At 46.1% G+C, this 12,535-nt stretch overlaps 1 protein-coding gene across 2 annotated transcripts in view; it reads left to right on the forward strand.

The window, feature by feature from the left end:
• The first annotated feature begins 1,708 nt into the window (after positions 1-1,708).
• The window catches only part of SNTG1 (syntrophin gamma 1), a 221,460-nt gene continuing 210,633 nt past the window's right edge, over positions 1,709-12,535 (forward strand). Inside the window, exons 1-2 of one of the 2 annotated variants that reach the window (XM_079983352.1) lie at positions 1,709-2,197; positions 3,319-4,325. The gene's annotated coding sequence lies outside the window, so the exon portion shown is untranslated. Of the gene's footprint in view, positions 2,198-3,171; positions 4,326-12,535 lie in introns of those variants that run through there. The other variant, XM_079983353.1, reaches the window with a different exon arrangement.

The following is a 12,535-nucleotide window of genomic DNA, read 5'->3' on the forward strand; positions in this document are numbered from 1 at the left end:
TGGGACTAACACAGTGAGGAAGAACCTGTGGCCCTCCAAATGTTGCTGACCTAAAACTCCTATCACCCATGGTTGCCGGGAATGATGGGAGTTGTAATTCAGCAATTTATGAAGGGCCAAAAGTTCCCCGCACCTGGACTAACATCTGGCTGCTCTCTGACAGCCATTACCAGTGGTTTGGCTGATTTTCTGCAAGCATAGGCTGCCTTTCAGGGTGGCCTCTTTCCATGAGGTTGTTTCTTCTCAGACCTGCTGTGGGTTCAGCAGGTGAGCAGGACTCAGAACATCTGAGGGCTTTGGGAGAGAATTTGCACCTCCCTAGTAGCTCTTGTAGGGGACGCAGGTGGCGCTGTGGGTTAAAGCCTCAGCGCCTAGGGCTTGCCGATCGAAAGGTCGGCGGTTCGAATCCCTGCGGCGGGGTGCGCTCCCGCTGCTCGGTCCCAGCGCCTGCCAACCTAGCAGTTCGAAAGCACCTCCGGGTGCAAGTAGATAAATAGGGACCGCTTACCAGCGGGAAGGTAAACGGCGTTTCCGTGTGCGGCTCTGGCTCGCCAGAGCAGCGATGTCACGCTGGCCACGTGACCCGGAAGTGTCTCCGGACAGCGCTGGCCCCTGGCCTCTTAAGTGAGATGGGCACACAACCCCAGAGTCTGTCAAGACTGGCCCGTACGGGCAGGGGTACCTTTACCTTTACCTTAGTAGCTCTTGTATTGGAAGCCACCTCAGGAAATTCCGAAGTTGGCTCAGGGAAACCCCAGAAGTACAAAAAAAAAATGTTGTTGGGAGGCGCATGAATGCAGCCTAAGGAACACTCAGCATGCTCAGTGGCTAAAAAATGCTGACTGTTAGGAGAAAACAAGAAGGGTAACAGCATGGAGTATCTTGGAAATGGGCATGGCTGGGACAGTGAACAGGAGCACTCCACACTGCAAGGTCCCCCTTGTCATGGTGTGTGCATGACTTTCTCACAGTATTTTGGCAAACGTAAAACAAGGTGGACCTTGCGGTTTCCCAGTAAATACACAGAAAAAATACAGCATGTTTCTTGTAGTTCAGCGCTTTATCAGCTCTTTCAAAATGGCCAGCCAGCTTAGCATCCACTGGCCAGACTGGCTCCTTCTTCTGCCCAAAGGGTTCAGAGCATCCCTTCACTTAGGAGAGAAGCTCCTCAAGAGGGAAACCAAAGAGGATTCCTCACTCCATTGTCTCCACGCCTTAAAAAAGATAACCAACCAAACAAGTATAAGAGAGATGGAAGAGCCATCTCGACCTTCTTTTGCTTTGTTTTTTTAAGAAACGGCAACCAGTCTGAAGGTCTGAAGGTAGAACTCCTCGCACTGGGGGGGGGGGGGGGGGGGGAGAACATGCTGCAAGAAGGGCGCTTGAGGCGCCTCAAGATGCTGCTTCCGTCTTCACCTACTTAGCGAGCCGCCGCCGCCGCGATCCTTCTCCTCGCGGGGGGAATTAAGAGCTCGCCGCCTCCCCCAAGCGAGGCGCCATCATCTGCCCAGCTCTTTCCGTGGGTGCTTAAGGAAGCCGATCCCCTCTCCTTAATTCCTTTCCCGCCTCACAGCCCTTGAAAGGCACCTCATGCAATAAGGAGCCCTTCCAATTTATGTACACATGAATCTGTTTCTGCCTCTGTGTGTTCCTTAGCAAAGGCCAAAGGCGGGAAAGAGCCTGAGAGACGAGGCGCGAGGGAACGTCTGCTATTGGCTCCAATCCTGCAGTTTATCTATGCAGGTGGATTCTTTCCTAACCAGCTGCCTTTTAATTGGAAAACACTAAACGCGCAGGTGGAGGGAGCACAGGGAAAGAGAGCACCTTCGTCCCTCAGCCTCCTCCCCTAGAATGACCAGGGCGGAGATGCGGGGAGACTCAGGAAGCAGGCGGCCGCGTGACGCGGAGCAGCAACAGCCAATCAGAGAAAAGGAGCTCGTCTTCCTGCCCCGCCCGCCCCTGAGCTTGGATGTGCCTCTCCACTAGCGTAGGTAAATCTTCCCTTTTCTTCGGCGCAAGTACTGTAGAACGTTTTTTATGGCCAGAGTTATGGTGCCGGCGTTCTTGAGGAATTATCCAGGCTGTTTCTCTGTTCCTTCCTTTTTTAGTGTGATACAGAAACCAGAACAAAAACAGATCCAGCAAACCCACCCGCCCACCACGACGGGTTGGCTTGTTAAGCAGCTTGGCTTGTCAGGTGCGTCGCGATCTTAGTTCTAGCCGCGGAGTAGAAGTAAAACGCAGCAGAATCGGATTGGGGGGAGGGGAGGGGAGGGGTGGGAGAGTCTCCGCGTTTGGGACGCTCTAAGGCTGTATTTTTCGGAGTCAGAGGAGCCACCGTTTTCTTTCTCTGCTTAGTGAAATATAAAGGGTCGAGAGTGGGTTGCTGCAAAAAGATGTACAAACAAAACGCCTTCCCATTCTAAAGGGCGATGGATGGAGCCGAGCACCACCCAGTAACGCAGCTTTGAGTAGCAAGCTTTTTTCCCTTTTTCTTCAAAAAGAAAATCACCATCGTGATTGCAGTGCTTAAATCTTATGGCGTCTGTGATGGTTTTTGATCACAAGTCGCCTGCTGTGAGACACTCTGATGTAAAACTCCCACCAGGCACCTGCTTGCTCGTCGGCGCCTTTTGGCGTCTGAAATGAATTTATGCTAGCGAGTCTCTCAAGCCTTTCTGCAGGTCAAGACACTTAACCCGGTGGCTTTGTCCTCACCCCAAATGTTTAGAGGTTGGCCCGTTGGGATACTAGTGAAGGAAAAGGCACTCAAACACATGCTCAAACACTCCAAGGCTGGGTCTGGGGACTGAAAGGGGGCGGCTTACGTTATTTCGGTGATTTCTAGTATGTGCTCCGACTTTGACCCACTTCTCCCTCCCTTGCTTACACTTATTTGGGGATCAAGCACCATGAAATGAACGAGGCTAGCTGACTTCCAAGTAAGCTGCACGTTACATCAGTTTAGCCCTGAGAAGCGGGGATGAGCAGCCAGCCGGAGACCCAGTTCCTTATGCATGTAAAACACCTATTAAACTCAGCTTCACGCTTCTGGCAGTTGGCTATTCCGACTCTCCTCCCCGCCACCCCCCCCCCCCGGTGGAAGCAACGACATGTGACGCCCCCCCCTCTTTCCGCCCCCGCATAAAACAAAAGCTGGCCGCCCCCTGAAGAGGAAGGGGGGGGAATCGTAACTTTGTGCAACACGTGCTCGTTGCAACAGTGGCAGGGAACTCCTGGACTTGCTTGGGGCGGAATGCATAGCCGTCTCTTCCTTGCAGTTCAGATCCCGACGAATCCTTCTTCTTTCTCTTCTAGTTTAGCGATTCTCATCTTCACTCCCCGCTGGACAGCTGGGTACCATCGAGCAGGATCGACGCCCCCACATCTGGGGCAACAGCGAGAGGAATACATGGCCGTCGAAGAGATTCTGGAATGATGGCAAATCTCCTGCGGGAGGAGGGCGGCGGACCTTAATTTGCCCCCGCAATTTAATTTCCTCTTCAGGGAAGCCTCTGCCTTCCGATGGATGGCGCCCCCTTTGCTAAGCGGCAGCGCGATTGAAAACTTCCTTCCCGGCGTCCCGCCGCCTCCTCCGCCTTTTTCTTTTCCCCAGTAGGGGTCGGTTGGGAAAGGGCCCGCGCTTCCCGGGTCGTCCTTCGGAGCGCCTGCTCCACCTGCAGAGGCTGAGGCATTTCTAAGCCACACGCTGGCGAGCGCCCAGGTTCCCGTTCCCGAGAACGAGCCAAGAAGGACGCCAGGCGGGAGATCGGCGGAGCTGCCCGGCGCTTGGCTGACAGGTCGGCACCCGCAGGCATGGACAGCGCCTCCAGCCTGCACACCCAGCGCCAGGAAGCGCCGCCGCTACTGCTGCTGCTGCTGCCGCTGCCGCTGCTGGCGACTCTAGACCGGCTCTCGCCTCGCTGCTGCTGCTGCTGCTGCTGCTGCTGAAAGGGCGATCGCGGCTGCTGCTGCTGCTGCTACCTCTTGGCTCGCCCCCGCCTCCCTTCCCTTTCGGATGGACGCCGCGAAGTAGCTGCTCTGCCGTGCTCCGCAGATGCAAGCAGGGATCGCTGATTCCCTTCCCTCTCCAGTCTGGAGCTCTCCACAGAGACTTCCACAGAGCCCAGCGCTTGGAAACCTCCAGAGTGCAAGTTGCGACTCTTAAGCAATGGGCGCCGCGGTCGGAAGTCAGCGGGCTAGCGCCTTGCCACGGCGGCGCTTCTCTTAACTGCGTGGATTGGGAATATTGGGGAAACAAGTTTCCAGAGGCGGTTTGGGCAGTTGGAAGTCCGGCGTTCCAGTGAGAGCGAGCATGTCAGCAAGTAAGTGGTGGGTGGTTGTTTTTTTTTTTTGTTTTTTTTTTGGGGGGGGGGTGATGCTCGCCAGGAAAAGGTTGCCTCTGGTGTGGCATTTTTTAAATAAAAAAATATTAAGATGATAATGCCGCTGTTACTCTCTTGAGACCTGGAAAGGGGAAGAGGGCATGGTCCCTGTACTAAATGCACTTCTACCTTTTGGATGGGTGTTCCTAGTGTGCTTTCATTTGCAAGAAGCTCTGTTGCAGTACACCATCTGTCCAGCTCTGAAAAGCACTGGAGATGCTTCTGTTTCAGTGCTGACATACCTTTGAGACCCGGTGCGGGGTCCGTGAGCACAACAGAGCTAACAGCGCAAATGTGCCTGCCTGCCGTTTTGCCATTAGTTCCCCAGGTAAATGCCAAGTCTTTTGTAAAGCAAAAGGCACATTCGTCCAGCAGTTCTTACATTTCAGCTGTGCTTCTGTTGATTTGTCTTGGATACCTAGAGTGTGTTGTTGTTATTGGTGCTCTTCTCAAATATCTCTTTATATGCAGCCCATGTGCTGTGTGTGTGTGGTCTGTTTCTTGCCTCTGGAACTACTTACCCTTGTGAGGGTCACTGTGGAGCTGGAAATCTGTCACAAAACGGCTGCTGAATCCTGTATGATTTCAGTTTAGTGTGTTGATAGCACAGAGTAAGTGTCTGAGTCAAATATTAAGTTGTGTGTGTGTTTTTTTGAAACATATTCTAAGGCCTATGGAACTATAATCATTATTATCTTGAAACTCATCAGTTGTGGCAAGCCTGTCACATTGAAAGCACTGAGATCCCCACTTCTCCCTCTCAGCACAATTAGTGAATGGAGCCAGCCGGCTATTCTCTCTTCCTTGAGACTGCAAACTGCAATCTTTTCCACATTGCCCTTGCTTTTTGCATTCTGCTTTACCCTCAAAGATTTGCAGAGTAAGAGCCATTAAACAGATTTATAGGCAATTGTGGGCATTTGTCTACTAGCTTGATCTGTTCCAAGTGAGCACATTAAGATCAGCATGTGCAGCTGTCAAAGGTGCATGTGGGGGAGGCGTGGAGGCAGAGAAGGCTTTTATTTTGGTTTGACTTGCATAAATGAACTTTGTCACATATTATGGTAAGGAGTGGGATTGCATGCAATGATATCTTGATATATGTTGCGGAAAACTAAGCTGAAATGAAATTGGCAGGTTTGTATCTGGGATGCTGCCCAGTAGTTTGATTTTTTTAATAAAAAAAACCCCAACCAACCAACCAACCAACCATAAAGCTTCCCTGTTTGATACACTTTACTCTGGCCCGTGCTTCCAGCTTTGGGTATTTTGTGACAGCCATTATTAGTAGATACAATTAAATGTACTTTCAGCATATTGTAGCATGATATTTTAGCTGTACGTCCTAGAGAACATGGATTGTCATAAGCTCCTTGGGGCAGGGATCAATGTGCACTTTCCTTATGTTACTCTGTATAGTGCTATATCTGCTGATCTTGTTGGAATAAAGAGAATAATTATTTAAATACATTCATAGCAAAAGACAGAATATATAATACATCTTTCAACCAGGTATTGTACCTGGCTGTCACCAGGTGAGGAAATAGGTCCTGTATGTTAGCTGTCTAAATGCACTTCCAGAACTGCATCAGCAAGGTTCATATTTCTCAGTCATAAGAACCTGAAGTGTTTTTAGATTGTTGGGATGATTATTTCTACCTGCTGTGATGATGACTGCGTACACACTTTAGGCATACCTCATTTTATTGTGATTCACTTTCTTGTGCTTCACAAATACTGCTGCTTATGAGGGTATATGGGTGCAGCTGGAGGGAGTCTGGCTGCTTCCAGGGGAAGGAAGCCCCCCCCTCCCGCTTTCTGGTGATGGGAGGGGAGTTGCCTAGTGCTGGATCTGGGTTTTCCCCCCTCTCCCCCCTGGTGTCAGGGGAGCATGGCTTAATAGACTTCAGTACAGTGTAAATATAACTTTTAGATTCACTGAGAAATGATTTGTGTGTAACTTGCTTTATTGTGGTGGTCTGGAAAAGAACCCGCAATATGTAAAAGGTATGCCTGTGTACCTTTAGCACTGCCTCCTAAAAAAAGAAAAGAAAAAAGAATTTTGGGCACTGTAGTTTAGAGAGCTACAATTCCCAGCAAACCATACCAAACAGCAGCCCAGAATTGTTTTAGAAAAAAATGTGCTTCAAAGGTATAGCATTTTACACACCCTGCCTGCCTGGTCTTAATGTTAATTAGAGGGGGAAGACTTGATTGGCAATGCAGTCTGCCTCTGAACTATACATATGGACTTATTGTAGTAGTTCCCCATGCAGTGGCAGAGAGGCAGTCTTTCACTAAAGTGCCTGTACAATACTGTGTACAGAACGCTAAACCTTGCCTGAAGGCTGGGATTTATTTAGAGTGCATTAGAGTGGTCCCCTTTGACAAGCAGAAATGACTTAACAGTAGCTGATGAGATAAGCAGATGATTTTTGGGAAACCAGGGGTCCTCGACCAAATCCAGGCACCAAATGCATGTTTTGTTTTCTGTCCTCATATAATTCTGCGGTTTAGCCTAATACTGTCATGAGAACTAATGGACTTAATATGTGCCTTGCTTAAGTGGAGGATGGGAGGGGGTCCTACAATCTGGTCCCTGATCAGCACAGTGTAGTGATTCTGGCTAGACAAACTAATGAGATGTTAATAGAATCATAAAATCACAGAGTTGGAAAGAAACCCCGAGGATCCTCTGTTTTACTAAATTACTTCAGCTACGAAAAAAAGCCAAGAAAGGCATGTTGGAACATATTTCCCCCCCTCTTCAAAAACCACATTCTGGCAATACTTTCGTTAGGACCACTCAAAGTTTCACAGAATAGTGACCAAGTTTTGGAGTTCACCAGAACTCTTTAGCCAGCTGGATGTTAAACAAGGGTGCGAGATGGAGGAGGAGTAACAATCTCTTCTTTTTTGTGTAACATCTAGCGGCTAGCCTGATAAAGCAATCTGGAGAAATAAGTTTATTCTCTCACTTTTTCAGCTTGAATAGATGAGTGATTCTGTTTTTGGGGTCAAAGTAGTTTTTCACATACTTTATTAAATAAGTTATTTTGTCCCACTAAAGTGCTAAGCAGAAGTACAGTGGTACCTCGCAAGACGAATGCCTCGTAAGACGAAAAACTCGCAAGACGAAAGAGTTTTTCGTTTTTTGAGTTGCTTTGCAAGACGAATTTCCCTATGGGCTTGCTTTGCAAGACGAAACGTCTTGCAAGTTTGTAGCCTTTTTTGAGGTTTTTGAAGACTTTGGTGATTTTTGAAGCTTTTCCAAAATCCGTGCTTCGCAAGACGAAAAAATCGCAAGATGAAAAAACTCGCAGAATGAATTAATTTCATCTTGCGAGGTACCACTGTAAAGGCCAATTTGTGAACAGGAAAAAAAAAAAAAACCCAGTAGCAACCACAACTGTGTTGTAGTCACTTAGAAATTGATGAAGGAACCATATTACCCCCTTTCACATTTGGCTCAGTGTCTTCTCATATCTGCTATTCATATGCAGGCAGGCACTAATTCAAATTATTTAATTCTGGCTACTATTTTACTATTGTAAAATGTGAAGAGGTAACTTGTAACCCTAACCGTGTCTACTCGGTTAAATTCAATAGTAAGTCCTATTGAATTTATCATAAAGAAAACATGTTTGGATCAGCCCTAGATTTCAAAACTAGATTTCTGTTTTTAACAGAAACAAAGTTGGCAGATAGGATAGCTCTGACTTCAGCCGGAGGATGGCCGGGGGGGGGGGGGGGATATGCATTGGCGTATGCCCTTTCAAAGTCCTCCTTTCTTTCCCTTGCATATCTACTCAGAATTAAAGGCCTGTTGAGTTAAGTGGGGCTGATTCCCAAGTAAGTATGCATATTGGATCCTCAGTCTTATTTGGCTTATATAATTTGCTACAATTAATGCCATTGTATTGATAATTTTGCTGTAGATGTCCCAAAAATTCTGCTGACTTTCATTAGAGCATATTTCTGACTCTTAAGACTACAACTATATTCAATACATATCCAGGGATATTAGAAAGCTGTTTAAAAGAGAAGAGCTAAGGCTTTCTTAGGTGCACTCCAAAGCATGGAAATTGCAAGTTAAGCTGTCCATACACAATGTAGGCAGTGAACCTATTCTACAGTCCTGCATATTGTGCTTGATTACAATTTAGTCCTCTGCACCCACACTTCCCTGCAGTCTTTCACCTTCATCCTCTGCCAATAGAAGAACACTGAAGCTGAGGCCACAATGAGGGCAATCGCCACCAGGTTTTACACTGACCTGCTTTAAGTCAGTAAGAGAATGGAGGAGGTGAATCTTGCATATATGGGAGATGGGAGAACATGTTTATTGCTGACAGACTGTCAAAATTAACATAGATGCAGTTCTCATGCTTTTCGATGCATGAGTAAACCTGTAAGCCTAATTCTTCAAATGATTTTTATATTTGAATTTTCTGGAGGCCACCAAGATGGAAGAAGTACCTCATATTGATGTCCCTCAGAGCTTGCATTAAATGCTGAAAGATATGAGCTTCCCTCTCATCAGCTGAATCCCTTATTTACCCCAGTGCTTTTTGAATCACTTTTATAATCTTATATTTTGCTAGAATGTCTGTATCGTCTACATTTATACAGAAAGGTGACTTGCAAGGAACATCTGACACCGCTGCAACTCCCATATCCTGGCTTCCAAGATGGTTATCATAATATTGCTCCCACATTTATCTGTATTACTAGGCAACCAACACTCTTAGGACTTGATGGCCTTGTAAGAATCTTCTTCCCTCTGAGGGCTGTATTCCCTCATGGACAGCTTATGGAGTATGCCTGCCAGTGGTGGATGGGTCCAGAGACAAAGTGTGTGGAGCAACAGATGGTGACCCTTTCCTTTGTATATTGGATGCATTCCAATCAGAGACTAATTAGAGGGTTCTCCACCCTTCATTCTGGTAAAGATGAGGCATTTTCATAGTTCAGGAGCCTGTTCCAGTCACATAAGAGCACCCAAAGGCAGTGCAGAGCAGGGTGATGGGTGGGAGAGCCACAGGAACAAGCTAGAGAGGTCAGGCCTGCTCCCGACCTCTGTTTTAATGAGAAGACATTTAGGCAAGCCTTGGGCTTATGCACCTACCTTCCTTCCTCTGTTCCAGTTATGAGGAAGGGATTTGAAATGTTTTTAACTAACTCACACTAAGTATGAGCAAGCATATAAGTAGCATTGGATTTAGGGTGGTGTGGGTGGTTCCCTCGCACAGGGGACTAAGCTAAGGGGACATAAAGTCCATTTTGGGCCACCAAATGTTGGCCTCGCACAGAGCGCTATATTACAAAGGATTACATTGGGCCTGAGAATCACACACACAATGATAAACCACGATAAACATGTATTGCATTTGATTGACAAGCATTGTGTGCAATGGAACTCACTTTCTCAAATCTGCTCCAGAAGGTTGAGAGGCTCCCCTTCCATAAATAAATTTAGGGGGCATGTGGAGGGAGGAAAGTGGGGAAGTTCCATTGTGCAAGGGAAAGTTATTGTGGTAATAGAATGAGTGACTTAGCACCACACTGCATGCCAGCGTTTTTTGTTCCTTCAGCACAGTGACAAGGTGTTTCTACAACACACACTCTCTGGCCCTGTAGCTCACTTTTCTCAAATATGTATTCCTGAAAAATACACATAAACAAGGACCAACTTAAATGTGAAAGAGTGGCAAAACATGTTTCAACTCATGTGAGCATTCCATTTTCTAAAGTTCACAAAGCAGAAATTTGCAATGGAAAGTTATGGGTTTTTCAGCCATAGATTATGAAGACAGATCACCGTCCCCATATCACAGTATTAAGACTGAAAAGAAGAAGAGGAAGAGGAGGAGGAGGAGGAGGAGTTTGGATTTGATATCCCGCTTTATCACTACCCTAAGGAGTCTCAAAGCAGCTAACATTCTCCTTTCCCTTCCTCCCCCACAACAAACACTCTGTGAGGTGAGTGGGGCTGAGAGACTTCAGAGAAGTGTGACTAGCCCAAGGTCACCCAGCAGCTGCACGTGGAGGAGCGGAGACTCGAACCCGGTTCACCAGATTACGAGTCGACTGCTCTTAACCTCTACACCACACTGGCTCTCACCACACTGTCAATTCGGCCAGTTGTCCTCTAGGCTAAATTAAGAAATTATGAGTTTTAAAACAATTTAGAAATTTTGTATTTGCAGCTAGAAAATAATTAGCAGATGTTGCAGAAGCATTTTATAACATGCCTTATAATAAGTCATCGTTTCATGCTTCAGTAATAAACATTCATTAGATGACAGTGAAACAAGCAGCTAGGAGGCACTGAGTGTCCACATTGTTTTAAATGAGTATATTTTTAATACCAGATTCAGCAATCTCCCAGAAGTTATTATTTCTAACTTTAGAAATGTGCATGAGATTATTGCCTATGAAACTTGACTCACGTTGCCTGAGACTGCATTTTGTTGGTATGCAATACTCTTGTCAGGCCACTTCTTGCCTTTGTTTAAGTACTTTATTTCAGTAAGGGTGATTGGAGATGAAGGGACTTATGAGTTTATAGGTGACCAAAGAGCTTGAAGCAGTACGAGGGACACAATCTAAGTCACCAAAGGAGACTAAGGGACCTGACATGACAACTGTCAGTCATGCTAGCACCATGCCATATGGTATTTCTTCCTAGAGGTGATTTCCCTTTGTGCTTTTGGGAAGTGACTATCTGGAGGTTATTTTTGATTTTGTGTTACCCTTGATTTTTAATAAAAAAAGGTAATGTGCCACATTCGTACAACTGCAGTAAACATTATTGCTTTTACCTAAGTGGCCTTCACATGTTTCGGCAGTGTCTGGGAGGGCATCTTAAAATTTATTTTGTTTTATTAAAATGTTACCTGCCCATTCATAGGAAGTATATTAAAGTGGTGTGCAACATAGAAAATTTAATAAAATTAGAAAGAACATACATAAAAACATAATAAAAAACATCAGAAAAACACAGGTTGGTTAAAAGTGAAATTTGTATTGCAAAGCCCTGTCTAAACAGCACAGTTTTCAGAATATGTCTGAAAGAAAGCAGAGATGGTCCCTGCCGAATTTCTATTGGCAGGGGGTTCTACAAGGTAGGTGCTTCCATGGTAAAGATTTGGTCCCTAGTGAATGCTAACCAAACCTCAGGGGCATAGGTAGCTCCAGTTTTGCCATGTAAACTACTTCAATGGCTTTATGCTATGAAGTGGTCCATTATTATTATTATTATTATTATTATTATTATTATTATTATTATTAAATATATAACAACAACAACTCCTCACCAGAAGATCTCAGTGATCAAGTTAGAAGATTGAGGTGGAGCATAAGGGATCAGGCAGTCTGTAAGATAAAAAAAGGTAAAGGACCCCTGACAGTTAAGTCCAGTCGTGAATGACTCTGGGGTTGTGGCGTTCATCTCGCTTTACTGGCCAAGGGAGCCGATGTTTGGCCGCAAACAGTTTTTCTGGGTCATGTGGCCAGCATGACTAAGCCGCTTCTGGCGAAACCAGAGCAGCGCATGGAAACGCTGCTTACCTTCCCACCGGAGCGGTACCTTATTATCTACTTGCACCTTGACGTGCTTTTAAACTGCTAGGTGGGCAGGAGCTGGGACCAAGCAATGGGAGCTCACCCCGTCGTGGAGATTCGAACCACCAACCTTCTGATCAGCAAGCCCAAGGCTCAGTGGTTTAAACCACAGTGCCACATGTGTCCCAATCTGTAAGATACTTCATGCCAAAGTTTTTTCAGGCTTTGTGAATTAACACAAGTTATTAACCTTGAACCTAGCTGTTTGTTTGATGTTTGTGTGTCACCATGAGGGCCCTGCTAGGGATGGTAAGGCCAAGTATACATATTTTAATAAACAGGTCCCTCTGAATGTATGGCACAGGCTCTGGCATCTTCTTCGGTGCCCTAGTGTCCGTGGCTCCCCATAGCCACGTTCTGAGTAATTTGGAGCTCACGTCAAAGGAGTTAAGGAGAATTTCAGCTTTAATTACATTCAATGTGAAATCAGTTTATTGTATTATGTATGTGCCATTGTTTCATTTCAATAGAAATATTGTTTTATTATGCATTATTATCAAACAGTTGGATTGCTTTTATAGTCT

This window comes from Podarcis cretensis (assembly GCF_951804945.1).
Source record: "Podarcis cretensis genome assembly, chromosome: 7".
NCBI lineage: Eukaryota > Metazoa > Chordata > Lepidosauria > Squamata > Lacertidae > Podarcis > Podarcis cretensis.